General features: G+C 47.2%; 1 pseudogene; it reads left to right on the top strand.

Moving 5' to 3' along the window:
- The window catches only part of LOC140548858 (protocadherin-10-like), a 29,018-nt pseudogene extending 15,849 nt beyond the window's left edge, over positions 1-13,169 (top strand).
- The last annotated feature ends 598 nt before the right edge of the window (positions 13,170-13,767 follow it).

The following is a 13,767-nucleotide window of genomic DNA, read 5'->3' as shown; positions in this document are numbered from 1 at the left end:
AGCAACCAATTGGGATGCCATAGCACCCACCTAGCAACCACCTGGGAGACCATAGCAGCCACCAAGGCAGCACCCTACCCAGCAACATGAGACACCATAGCAGTCAAATAGAAACACCCTATTACCACCTGGAGCATCATAGCAGTCATGCAGCAATACCTTAGCAACCACCTGGGACACCAAAGCAACCGTATACCAATACCTGTCACCACCTGGGAGACCATAGCAGCCACCTAAAAACACTCCATAACCACCTGGGCCATAGCAGTCCTATAGCAACACCCCATATCCACCTGGGACACCATATTAGTCCTCTGTCAGCACCCTTGCAACCACCTAGAACACCACAGCAGTCATGCAGCAGCCAACTAGCAACAACACCCTACCCAGCACCTGGGGCACCATAGAAGCCACCTAGCAACAACATCTTTAAACCACCTTGGACACCACGGCAGCCTCACAGCAACACCTCATATCAACCTGGGCACTATAGCAGCCACCTAAGTAACACCCTAGCAACCACCTAGGACAACATAGCAGCCACCAAGCAACAATGCCTAGAAATCACCTTGGACACCCCGGCAGCCACACAGCAACATCTCATATCAACCTGGGCAGCATTGCAGCCACCTAAGCAACACCCTAGCAACCACCTAGGACACCATAGCAGCCACCAAGCAACAATGCCTAGAAACCAGCTTGGACACCCCGGCAGCCACACAGCAACATCTCATATCAACCTGGGCAGCATAGCAACCACCTGGGACACCAGGAGCCTGCAGAAGAAAACCTTGTATCTCATACTCTGAATTCTTCAGATGGATTAACCTCTGGAGGTGCTCAGAGCCTCTCCTAGACTCGGTTATGTGGTTTCTGACACTGTATGGCTCTCTGTTATCTAGAACATGGACTGGAGCATGTTAGCATATCCTATTGAACCGTTTGTTCCTCCAGCCTCTCCGAGTTTCCTTCTTATCTTATCGCCGGAGTTTCTGCTGCGCCGCTGTCGCCCGTGGCTCTGTGGAGCCTGCTAAACCACTGCGAGATGGTATCTGCTGTAAGAGCTCCACACAAAACCAAGCTGAATTGGATTAAATTAGATCTGACCGTAAATCTCGTTTACTTTGGGTTTAATTATCGAGCAGCGTTCTCCAGCACTTGATTGGTCGAGTGCACTCCACTCATGACTCATAACTGAGCTTTCTGAACATAAGGAAGTTGGGTGTGCTGCACTTTTTAAGTGCAAATTATACAATTAAGTGTTTATTATGTTCGGCTAATTGGGCCGGGCAGTGAGATTACATATGCATGAGCAGACTGTTTGGGTTTCAGCAGCACCTGGCGGACCTGCAGCACCTGGTGTAATTCCGTCATAGAGTTCAGCCTAAAAATATGTGTTCGGCATCTGATCATCAATAATTAATGAGCAGTCGTTCGGAGTCCAGAGCTGGTCATTTTCTACTTTCTAACACCACTGACTGTAACAGCACTGACTGTAAAACCACTGACTGTAACAGTACTGATTGTAACTGTACTGACTGTAACACCACTGACTGTAACAGTACTGATTGTAACTGTACTGACTGAAACTGCACTGACTGTAACAGTACTAACTGTAACACCACTGACTGTAACAGCACTGACTGTAACACCACTGACTGTAACAGCACTGACTGTAACAGTACTGACTGTAACACCACTGACTGTGACAGTACTGACTGTAACACCACTGACTGTAACAGCACTGACTGTAACAGTACTGACTGTAACAGCACTGACTGTGACAGTACTGATTGTAACACCACTGACTGTAACAGTACTGACTGTAACAGTACTGACTGTAACACCACTGACTGTAACAGCACTGACTGTAACAGTACTGACTGTAACAGCACTGACTGTGACAGTACTGATTGTAACACCACTGACTGTAACAGTACTAACTGTAACACCACTGACTGTAACACCACTGACTGTAACAGTACTGACTGTAACAGCACTGACTGTAACAGTACTGACTGTAACAGCACTGACTGTGACAGTACTGATTGTAACACCACTGACTGTAACAGTACTAACTGTAACACCACTGACTGTAACACCACTGACTGTAACAGTACTGACTGTAACAGCACTGACTGTGACAGTACTGACTGTAACACCACTGACTGTAACAGTACTGACTGTAACAGCACTGACTGTGACAGTACTGATTGTAACACCACTGACTGTAACAGTACTAACTGTAACACCACTGACTGTAACAGCACTGACTGTAACAGTACTGACTGTAACAGCACTAACTGTGACAGTACTGACTGTAACAGCACTGACTGTGACAGTACTGATTGTAACACTAAAAACTGTAACAGTACTGACTAACCCTGCACTACCCCACCCCACCCCTGCTCCACCGACTTAAAGACTGAGGAGAAACTCCGCTTTTAAAGGTGGAGGTAAAACGAGCTCGGTTCCGCCTTCCTGCCTGTCAACAAATACACACTGATCTCTCAGTACGAGTGTGTGTGTGTGTGTGTGTGTGTGTGTAGCAGCAGGTAGCTGTGTAAATGTGCAGAATTGGGTGTTTTGTTTCCTGCTGCTGATCCTCAGTGTTTCTGACTCTGTGTTTCTGTGTGGGAGATCAAAGTGTGTATGAGTAACAGCTGCTATGTGTTCTGTGTGTGTGTGTGTGTGTGTGTGTATGAGGGGATGAAAAGCATACAGCCTGATGTGTGTGTGTATACGGGGGTGTGTATGTCTCACAAGGCAGTGTGTGATTAAGTCGTTTGGCAGGTTACTCTCATATCTCATGCTGCTGTTGTGTAAACAAAGATCCACCGAATGTTAAACCAGGACACCCTGTGATATACACTGAGGAGGCGGAGCTACGGTATCTCATTAGCATATTAATAACACTCTAAATGTAGGTATTGTGATATACACTGAGGGGGCGGAGCTACAGTCTCTCATTAGCATATTAATAACACTCTAAATGTAGGTATTGTGATATACACTGAGGAGGCGGAGCTACAGTCTCTCATTAGGGTGAATATTAATAACTCTAAATGTAGGTATTGTGATATACACTGAGGAGGAGGAGCTACAGTCTCTCATTAGGGTGAATATTAATAACTCTAAATGTAGGTATTGTGATATACACTGAGGAGGCGGAGCTACAGTCTCTCATTAGGGTGAATATTAATAACGCTCTAAATGTAGGTATTGTGATATACACTGAGGAGGAGGAGCTACAGTCTCTCATTAGGGTGAATATTAATAACGCTCTAAATGTAGGTATTGTGATATACACTGAGGAGGAGGAGCTACAGTCTCTCATTAGAGTTAATATTAATAACGCTCTAAATGTAGGTATTGTGATATACACTGAGGAGGAGGAGCTACAGTCTCTCATTAGGGTGAATATTAATAACTCTAAATGTAGGTATTGTGATATACACTGAGGAGGAGGAGCTACAGTCTCTCATTAAGGTGAATATTAATAACGCTCTAAATGTAGGTATTGTGATATACACTGAGGGGGCGGAGCTACAGTCTCTCATTAGGGTGAATATTAATAACGCTCTAAATGTAGGTATTGTGATATACACTGAGGAGGAGGAGCTACAGTCTCTCATTAGGGTGAATATTAATAACGCTCTAAATGTAGGTATTGTGATATACACTGAGGAGGAGGAGCTACAGTCTCTCATTAGGGTGAATATTAATAACGCTCTAAATGTAGGTATTGTGATATACACTGAGGAGGAGGAGCTACAGTCTCTCATTAGGGTGAATATTAATAACTCTAAATGTAGGTATTGTGATATACACTGAGGAGGCGGAGCTACAGTCTCTCATTAGGGTGAATATTATTGATGCTGTATTCTATATTTTAGTTCAGTGAATCAATATTAATCATTAGTCACTCAGTTTCTATCAGGACCTCACTGCACCCTGCTGTTCTTGCTCTCTCTACCACACACACACACACACACACACACTCTCCCACGCAGCACGGTCAGGTCAGGTCTTTCACATTAGTCTTTGATCTGTCTGTGGAAAAGCGTGTGCCGTGAGAGATTAGAGATTAAAGATTGCCCTCCAGACATTTACCCCCTCCCTCGCTCCTTCACACACTTCATTTTTCTCTTCCTCTTCCCACTTCTGCCCACGCTCTCTCTCGCTCTCTCTCTCTCGCTCTCTCTCTCTCTCCCCCCCCTCTCTCTCTCTCACTCTCGCTCTCTCTCTCTCTCGCTCTCTCTCTCTCTCTCTCTCTCTCTCTCTCTTCCTCCCTCCCTCTCTCTCTCTCTCTGTCTCTCTCTCTCTCTCTCTCTCTCTCTCTCTCTCTCTCCCTCTCTCTCTCTCTTGCTCTCTCTCTTCCTCCCTCTCTCTTCCTCCCTCTCTCTCGCTCTCTCTCTCTCGCTCTCTCTCTCTCCCTCTCTCTCTCTCTCTCTCTCTTCCTCCCTCTCCCTCTCTCTCTCTCTCTCTCTCTCTCACACTCTATTTTTCTCTCGTTTTCTATTTTCCTCCTCGTCGACACGACCCAAACTTTCCTCCTGCATTATTATGAAGTCTCGGACTGGGAAATCTCCAGCTGTGTGTGTGTGTGTGTGTGTGTGTGTGTGTGTGTTTTACTTCTCCGAGTAAAAAATGTTGTGTTTGCAGGGAAACCAGAGAAAAACAGGGAATGAAAAATGCCCCTGACTAAAGTGCTTTTACTGAACCATTCATTTCAACTCCCTCAGATTCAGATCTTCTATATAGGCTCCATATAGGGTATACACCATGTGTCCAAATGTTTGTGGACACCCCTTCTGATTCAGCATTCAGCTGCTTTAAGCTGCACCCATTGCTGACACAGATGTGCAAATGCACACACAGCTTGTCTAGTCCCTGTAGAGAAGAAGTACTGCCAATAGAATAGGACTCTCTGGAGCAGATCAACATCATGACCCTATTGGCTCCATGCTGCCTAATAATGGCAGGCGTGGGCTAGAGGGGTATAAAGCCCCCCAGCATTAAAAAGCTGTGGAGCAGTGGAGGAGCTGTGTTCTCTGGAGTGATGGTGAAGGAGCTCCATCCAGTACTTTTGGATGGGAGGAGTTGGGGATGATGAGGTGGGGTGGTCCATTTGTATACATATGGGTATATACTTATGACATATAGATGTATATGTATGCATGTCTGTATGTACCTGTGAGAATGATGAGGGACGGGTATGACTGCATGTTCTGACATTGCATAAAATCTAGTATGCATATGCATGCGTGTGTGTGTGTGTGTGTGTGTGTGTGTGTTTGCGTGCATGAGCTCCGGGGGTTCATTAGTGTTTGCAGTGATGGCGTCCTGCTCTCTGCCTCCTTTATTTATTCATCCATCGCTCTATCTCTCAATCTCTCTCTGGCCTCCCCACGGTGCGTAATTAGCATCCCTTGTGTAGTCATTAGTGTGTGTGTGTGTGTGTGTGTGTGTTAGCTGGAGATGTTTGGGTATGAACGAAAGCGTCTGAATGAAGGAGCATTAAAACTGCAGCAGTGCGTGTGTGTGTGTGAGAGAGAGAGAGAGAGAGAGAGAGAGAGAGAGAGAGAGAGTGTATTGTATATGTGACTCGGCCAGCCTGTCTCAGCTGAAGGCTTAAAGGCAGAGAGAAAGAGAGAGAGAGAGAGAGAGTGTATTGTATATGTGACTCGGCCAGTCTGTCTCCGCTGAAGGCTGAAAGGCAGAGAGAGAGAGAGAGTATTGTATATGTGACTCGGCCAGTCTGTCTCAGCTGAAGGCTGAAAGGCAGAGAGAGAGAGAGAGAGAGTGTATTGTATATGTGACTCGGCCAGCCTGTCTCAGCTGAAGGCTGAAAGGCAGAGTGAGAGAGTGTGTAGTGTGTATGAGACTCGGCCTCCACTCTGAGCTGCAGGCTGAAAGCGAGTTGATTATGGAATGAGTAAAAGCTCGTTATGCATCAGGCTGTTTAAATAATCATCTCTATTCAGCGGCGGCTCGTCGTCGGAGCGCGAGCGGAGGCTAATTCAGAGTCAGCCTGTTCTACACTCTGCTCTTTGTGCCTCTGTTGACATCGCCGCTGTTTAACACCACCAAACACACTCTTACAGGATTGAATAAGCAGCCGTAATAAAGGAGGGGAACAGAATCGGACCATTTCAGACCTGCTTAGCCACGACTGAGAGCGCACACACACACACACACACATCGCATCCACTCTGCTGGGCACAACACGCTTCATTTGACTTATTAAAAAATGGTAATTATCGAATAACAAATATCTGGCTATTATAAATGATGTTTATTTGCTCGCTGAGACAGGATTTCAATAACCAAACAAGCAGGATTGTATATAATTACATTGTTTGTTTGTTTATTTATGGATTTATTTTTGGTCATTTTCATCAAGTGCGTGTTTTATATATTTATAATATCTATCAAAAATGATTACTGTTATTTATTTTATAGGTATTTTTATTTACTGGTTCTGACACAGCGGTTTTATCTGATCTAAACCGAGTAGCTCAATGCTGAGAGTCGTCCGGTACGAATCCAGTCTGATTACTTGCAATGATGATCTAATCAGAGTATCTCAATGCTAAGTATTGTCTTAATGTTGAATGTCGTCCAATACTGTCTGATGCCAGTCTGATCCGATCACCTCAGTACAGAGTATCATCCAATAACGTTTTGATACGAGCAGCCTAAAGCTGAGTATCGACAGATGCCGGTCTGATCCGAGTGCCCAATGCTGAGTATCATATAATATCGATCTGATCTGATGATCTGAGTTCTGTCTGATATCAATCTGATATGAGCACCACAGTGCAGAGTATCAGCTGATACCAATCTGATCCAAGTACCTCAGTCCTGAATATCGTCCGATAACAGTCTGATCCAAGGACTTTAATGCTGAGTATCGTCCAATGCTGATCTGATTACCTCACAGCTGCAGTTTCTCACAGACTCTACACTGCTGTCCTCTTCTGAGGACGCTCCTCTGCTGAGGGCTGGGCATGGCGTTTAAAGGGGGCCCAAAGGGGGCTCTGCTAGAACACAGCGGTGAAAACAAAGGATCGGGAATGGATTGGGTTTAAAATAGCCGATAATTATGTGACGGTCTGATAACTGATGTCTTTCTAACTATATATGTGTGTGTGTGTGTGTGTGTGTGTGTGTGCTCCCCTGCAGGAGCGGACCTGTTCTCAAACTGCACAGAAGAGTGTAAGGCGTTGGGTCACTCTGACCGCTGCTGGATGCCTTCCTTCGTGCCCGGCGACGGTCGCCAGGGCGGCGATTACCGTAGCAACCTGCACGTGCCGGGGATGGATGCGGTGCCGGACAGTGAGGTACAGGCGGGTGTAGCGCCGGGCATGCTGGGAGATGACCGCTCATTCTCCACGTTTGGCAAAGACAAGTCACACCACGGCACGCTCACACCACACGATCTGCTCTTACCCAGCGCCAGAGCGCCTTACAAACCCTCCTACCTGTGTGAGTATACACTCCGGCCGTACCGCTTCTGACCCGCCCAGCGCCCGCCCAGCGCCCGCCCACGACAATCTGACCCAAAACAGCCCGCACCGGCCACGTACGGTCACCTCCTGCCAAACTGAGGGGCTCCGGGGCTGCATACTCAATCTTTATCTGTGGCAATTCTTAGGGGTCCAAGCACTGAAAGCTCTGGAACTCTACTGGTTCTGTTCTGGGTTTCTTTTCTTTCTTTGTTTGTTTGTTTTTGTTATGTAACCCATCTCCCAAAACCCCAATATCAATTCTCTCCTCATTTCCAATTTGTTCCCCCCAAAATACCCACCCCCCTCCCCACAAAAAATAAATAAAAAAATAAAATATGCTCAAATATATGCTGAAGATACCAATAAAGAACTTTTTTGGATGGAGATGTTGGAGTGGTGTTTGTCCAGCAGTGATAAATCTGCCCTCTCTAATCTTCCCTCACTAAACCTTCTCTCAGGGCCTGACCTATCGCATTACCTAACTACTCTCCCTCCTGATTGGCCAACCCAGCCAATGTAACACGCTCATGGTGCTGTGACTTTTCCTTCAGCTGAACCTCCACACATGCATGACACACACACACACACACACACACACACACATTCACACACACACTGTACAAACGTTTTACTGCCGCTGACCTAAGAACACCTTGTACGAGTGAAACCCTGAACTGGGTCCTGCAGATACGTGAGGTATATACACCTTATCAGCCACTAGAAACACCTTCTGCTTCCACTCACTGTGGCCACTTTATTAGAAACACCATGCCTCAAGCTTCCACTCACTGGCCACTTTATTAGAAACACCCTACCTTGTACTTCCACTCACTGGCCACTTTATTAGAAACACCCTACCTTGAGCTTCCACTTACTGTGGCCACTTTATTAGAAACTCTACTAAAATACAAGGTGTTCTGAGGGCAGAGCTGACCTGGTCAGTAAATCTTTTGGCATGAGCGTCGTGTGTCATTTCTGTATCTACAGCACATCAACCGCCACGCCCACATCACTGTCTCTCACACACACCTCACCTCTGTGATACATGTCCATCTACGAGTCCTGTATGAGGCGCATTACTTCTGGCTGTGTGTGTGTGTGTGTGTGTGTGTGTGTGTGTGTGTTACCTCATCCTGAAGTGCAGCAGCTCTTTTTCGTCTAACAACTGTAATTAAGGGGAAACTCCACTAGTTTTCATAATTCCCCCAGAACTCAGACTGTGAGAAGAGTTTATTCAGAGTCGGGGGTTCAGTGTGAATCTGAGCTTCACTGTAGAGAAACTGACCCACTCTGATCTCTGTACAGAGGAGGTGAATGAAACCAGGCGTTAGTCGCCATGACTACAACACAGATACAGCCCATAATTTATCTCCTATCCAAACCCACCAGTGCAGCTACACGAGTCTAAAGGTAAAATAGTGAATAGAGAATCTGAACTAATGCAGTTCTCTTTAGGGACTACTTTCTGTAGCCACACTACACCCTGCAGCATGTATCCCTCCACCATTTTAATGATCTGGTTCTAAAAGCAGGTTCTAGAGCCGAACTCTTCTCAGAACTCTGGTAGAACCGTGTCTCAGGTATCAGGCAGCGTCTTCATCACCATTAGGTGAAGAACTTTCTGTGAGGAGCTTTTATTAGAGCTTCAGACTAGGGTCTGCTTCCCTTCACCTCCACTGTAGAACCACAGCTCTGACTGGGGGAGCTTATCTAGAACCTCCACTGTAGAACTCCAGCTCTGACTGGGGGACGTTATCTAGAACCGAGCGTTTCACACCAAACCCCTCAAACCCCCCAACCCCTCCAAACCCCAACTCTGAATGACTCTACATCAGGATCTCCATTCACTGCTGTCTTTTTGCTGACATAGCAACAACCAAGCCGAGCAGACAGTTTAGTCCCAGCAACACTATGTGGACAAAAGTATTGGGACACCTGACTTCTTTTTTGTACTGTTTATTCTGAAAACATGGATATAACAAAGAGTTTCTCCTGCTTTTGTTGGAGTAACTACCTCTACTGTCCACGGATGGAGCTCCACCACCATCATTCCAGAGAACACAGCTCTTCAATGCTGGAGCATGGAGCCAATAGGGTCATGATGTTGATCTGCTCCAGAGAGTCCTATTCTATTGGCAGTACTTCTTCTCTACAGGGACTAGACAAGCTGTGCGTGTGCATTTGTGCAATTGGGTGTGACCTAAAGTAGCTAAATGCATTCCATAGAAGGGGTGTCCACAAACTTTTGTCCACAGAGTGTACATAGACCTTTGTAAACGGCCCAATCCTTCTGTTTCTCAGCTGAGTTGTTTTTGTAGAGCGGACGTTGTTTAAGCTGTGTTTAATTAAACCTGAAATGCGGTATTATCCGCTTCACCACTGTGTGTCCGTTCCGCTCGGGAGAGGACGGCTTTGTTCACTCTAAGCTCTTTTTCTAAAAGCTCTGCCTGGAGTGCTTTTCCTGCTCATATGAGAGAGACGCTCGTACCACGCACCATCCGTAACCATAACGACGCGGATACGAGCGAGTGCGTTACTCCGTCCCTTTCTGAATAGATGGATGTTTTATAAGAGCGCTCTGACGGAACACAAACAGCCATGGCGGCCCTGTGTGACCCGGCTGCGGCCAGAACTCCATCGGCTAAACCGTCAGAGTGAATCATCCATTCAGAATCACTGCCTGAGCTGCTTCTGTAGTCCCGCCCATTCAGCCTACAGCAGTTTAGCCCCGCCCATTCAGCCTACAGCAGTTTAGCCCCACACATTCAGCCTACGGCAGTTCAGCCCCACCCATTCAGCCAACAGCAGTTCAGCCCCACCCATTCAGCCTACAGCAGTTTAGCTCCACCCATTCAGCCTACAGCAGTTCAGCCCCACCCATTCAGCCTACGGCAGTTTAGCCCCACCCATTCAGCCTACGGCAGTTCAGCCCCACCCATTCAGCCAACAGCAGTTCAGCCCCACCCATTCAGCCTACAGCAGTTTAGCTCCACCCATTCAGCCTACAGCAGTTTAGCCCCAACCATTCAGCCTACAGCAGTTCAGCCCCACCCATTCAGCCTACAGCAGTTTAGACCCACCCATTCAGCCTACAGCAGTTTAGCTCCACCCATTCAGCCTACAGCAGTTTAGCCCCAACCATTCAGCCTACAGCAGTTCAGCCCCACCCATTCAGCCTACAGCAGTTTAGCCCCACCCATTCAGCCTACAGCAGTTCAGCCCCACCCATTTAGCCTACAGCAGTTCAGACACATTAAATTAGTGGAAGTAAATAAGTGGATTATGATTAAAGAAGATGAAAGAAGATGGACAGGACAGGTCGTTTTGAAATCAAAGCAGTAATTCATTATGCGCATCTCATTAATGACTCATTCATCTTTAAGGTCATCAATCATCACCGCTCATATCTTTACTGATCACCTGTTCTTCTGCTGTGTGGGACTGGCTGCAGTGCTGCGTTTACATCCATGCATAACCCACCCCTCGCAGCTACGCCTCTGGACGCAGTGTGTGTGTGTGTGTGTGTGTGTGTGTGTGTGTGTGTGTGTTTTGCATGCTCAGTGTCGGGACTCTGCTGCTCGTCTCAGCAGTGTAACACTTCCTCGAACAGGCTGTTGCCTGCTGGATAACTGCCTGGGGGAAACAGTGATGCTGTGCATTAAAGCGAGAGTTTGATAAGAGCTAGCTCAGCCCCCCACCAGAACTCACCTGCAGTCCACCAGGACGCCTGCTCCCTCAGCCTAACGCTGGAGACAGAAGCTAACGTAGCTAACAGGTAACCACGTAAGGGTTTCCTTCAGTTGTTAGCTACATTAGAAATGCTAACTGGTGGGCAAAACGCTTCTACTAACTGTTAGCTACATTGCTAATTGGTGGGTCTCGTGCTTCCACTAACTGTTAGCTACATTAGTGCTAATTTGTGTGGTATAAGCATTCATTGCTTGTGCTAATTGGTGGACATTAAGCATCCACTATTAAGTTAATTCCATAATTAGCTACATTAGTGCTAATTGGTGGGATATGCGCTTCTATTATGTTTTAGCTACATTAGTGCTAATTGGTGGGATATGCGCTTCTATTACATTTTAGCTACAGTAGAGGTAATTGGTGGATGTGCGCTTCCATTAAGTTTTTGCTACATTAGTGCTAATTGGTGGGATATGCGTTTCTATTACATTGTAGCTACAGTAATGCTAATTGGTGGGATATGCGTTTCTATTACATTGTAGCTACAGTAATGCTAACTGGTGGGATGTGCGCATGTATTAAGGTGTAGCTACAGTAGTGCTAATTGGTGGGATATAGGATAGGTTAGCCTCGTAGCTCCAGCCTGGTCTTGACTGGCCGACTGCGTTTGAGCTAACTGGTGGGGGGTTTGAGTCTGGGCTGAACTGTCGCTTTAATGCGGGGGGGTGGTGGGGGGGGGTTCCTCCGTGTTACTGAAGGCTTGTCTCTGTGCCGCTGTGTTTCCTCCTCCAGCACGCCAAAGGATTTCCTAGCACGTTCCGGGTGGACCTGTCCGAAACGGCCTGAGCGCCGCCTGCGCAGCAAAGCCAGCGGCCGAAAGCCACCTGCGCCCTCTCGGCTCGGCTCTGTCGGCGTGTTTGTTCGTTTGTCTGTTTGTTTGTTTGTTTATTTTCCTGGTTTTGTTGACGTGGCCGAGCTGGGCTGGCTCGGTGCTGGACGTCATGCCGCACAGCGCCCCCTCCTGGACGTTCTCAGCAGGACTGAGGAAAACACACGTCGGAACGCCGCGCCCGGAGGAAGGAGGGATGGACGGGATGGACAGATGGACAGATGGACAGACCTTTGATGTTCTGAAAACGTTCCGCAAACGTTCCACATATCTGAGCCCTTTAGCTGTCTCACACACACACACACACACACACACACACACACTGTGGGCCACAGTGGACTGAGCGCTGCCGCGTGCTCCGGACTGTTTTTCTAGTTTTCCGTTCGTTCTCTTCTCCGTGAGGTCGAGTGTTTTTTTTCTGGAGCTGCTCTTATTACTCTCTTTGTAAACAACAACAACAACAACACGGATGGATGGATGGAGCGAGCGAAGGGGGTCCCGAATGAGGGAAAAAGAAGAGAAGAAAAAAAAAGAGGAAAAAAAAAAGAAAAAATGAAAAGAACTCCGTCCAGAAGCGGTCCGGTCTGGTCCGGTCCGGTCCGTGCTTTCTCTTCATGTCTGCGAAGTGTGTGCTGTACTCTTTTACAAGCTTCAGAAACGCCACATTTATCTCTCTGAATATCTATATATCTATATCTATATATCTCTATATAACCCTTCTTTTATAGCCCATCGGTTCGTTCCTCCACCCCATCGCCATCCACACGTGCTGAAAACCGAGGCCTGTGGCAGCTGTGGGCCGACTCTACCCCGCCCGCCGCCCCCTTCCACTCACTCAGTCAATCAATCAATCAATCAATCAATCGATTATTTATTGTCTATTTTTCTTCCCATGCTTTCCTTTAATGGAGAAGGCCCACAGATCTCAGAGCACTGCCTCTTTCCTCATCACCACCGTTCTGTGTTTTGACTTCAATAGGTAGTGCTGACATTACGCTGTATGTCGACTACTGTACGTACACACACACACACACACACACACACACACACACTCAAGGTGAAGTGATGACTAATAAACATTTACACCCAAGCTGTTTGCCTTCTATCGAGCGGATCGTTTCGCGTCCAGACGCTCTGGTGGTTTACAGTTTGCCCGTGCAGGAAAAGAAACGGGGGCAGAAAACACGCCTCTAATAGAAGTCAATGGGCAGATGAGTTAAAGGGGTACTCCAACAGGACTCCATCCTGATCTCCATCTGCTGTAGCTGTAGAGTACGGTCCATCACCACAGACCCCTGTCTCCACACGTCCCCCCGAACTTAGAAAAGAGCAGAAACACACCGACTCGGAACTCGCTTACAGCGGAAGTCAGTGGGCAGATGCTTTAAATGGGTACTCTACAGCTACAGCAGATGGAGATCAGGATGGAGTAGTGTTGGAGTACCCCTTTAACTCATCCGCCCATTGAATTCCACTTTAAGCGAGTTCAGAGTCGGCCGGGTTTCTGTGAGGTCACCGTCTGTGGTGATCGACAGAGGTCAGACAGAGGTCAGACATGTGAAGTTCTCCTTTGATTGTCCTTCAGTTCTGTAATTGAACCTGAACACTCACACACTCGCTGGTCCCCCCCCGTCCGCGGAGTGTGTGTACCGCGCTCCGCTCGGCCGTGAAAAAGCT

This window comes from Salminus brasiliensis, unplaced genomic scaffold (assembly GCF_030463535.1).
Source record: "Salminus brasiliensis unplaced genomic scaffold, fSalBra1.hap2 scaffold_139, whole genome shotgun sequence".
Classification (NCBI taxonomy): Eukaryota; Metazoa; Chordata; class Actinopteri; order Characiformes; family Bryconidae; genus Salminus; species Salminus brasiliensis.
Note: the sequence above shows the minus strand (reverse complement) of the source record. Positions and strands in the feature narration are given on the sequence as shown.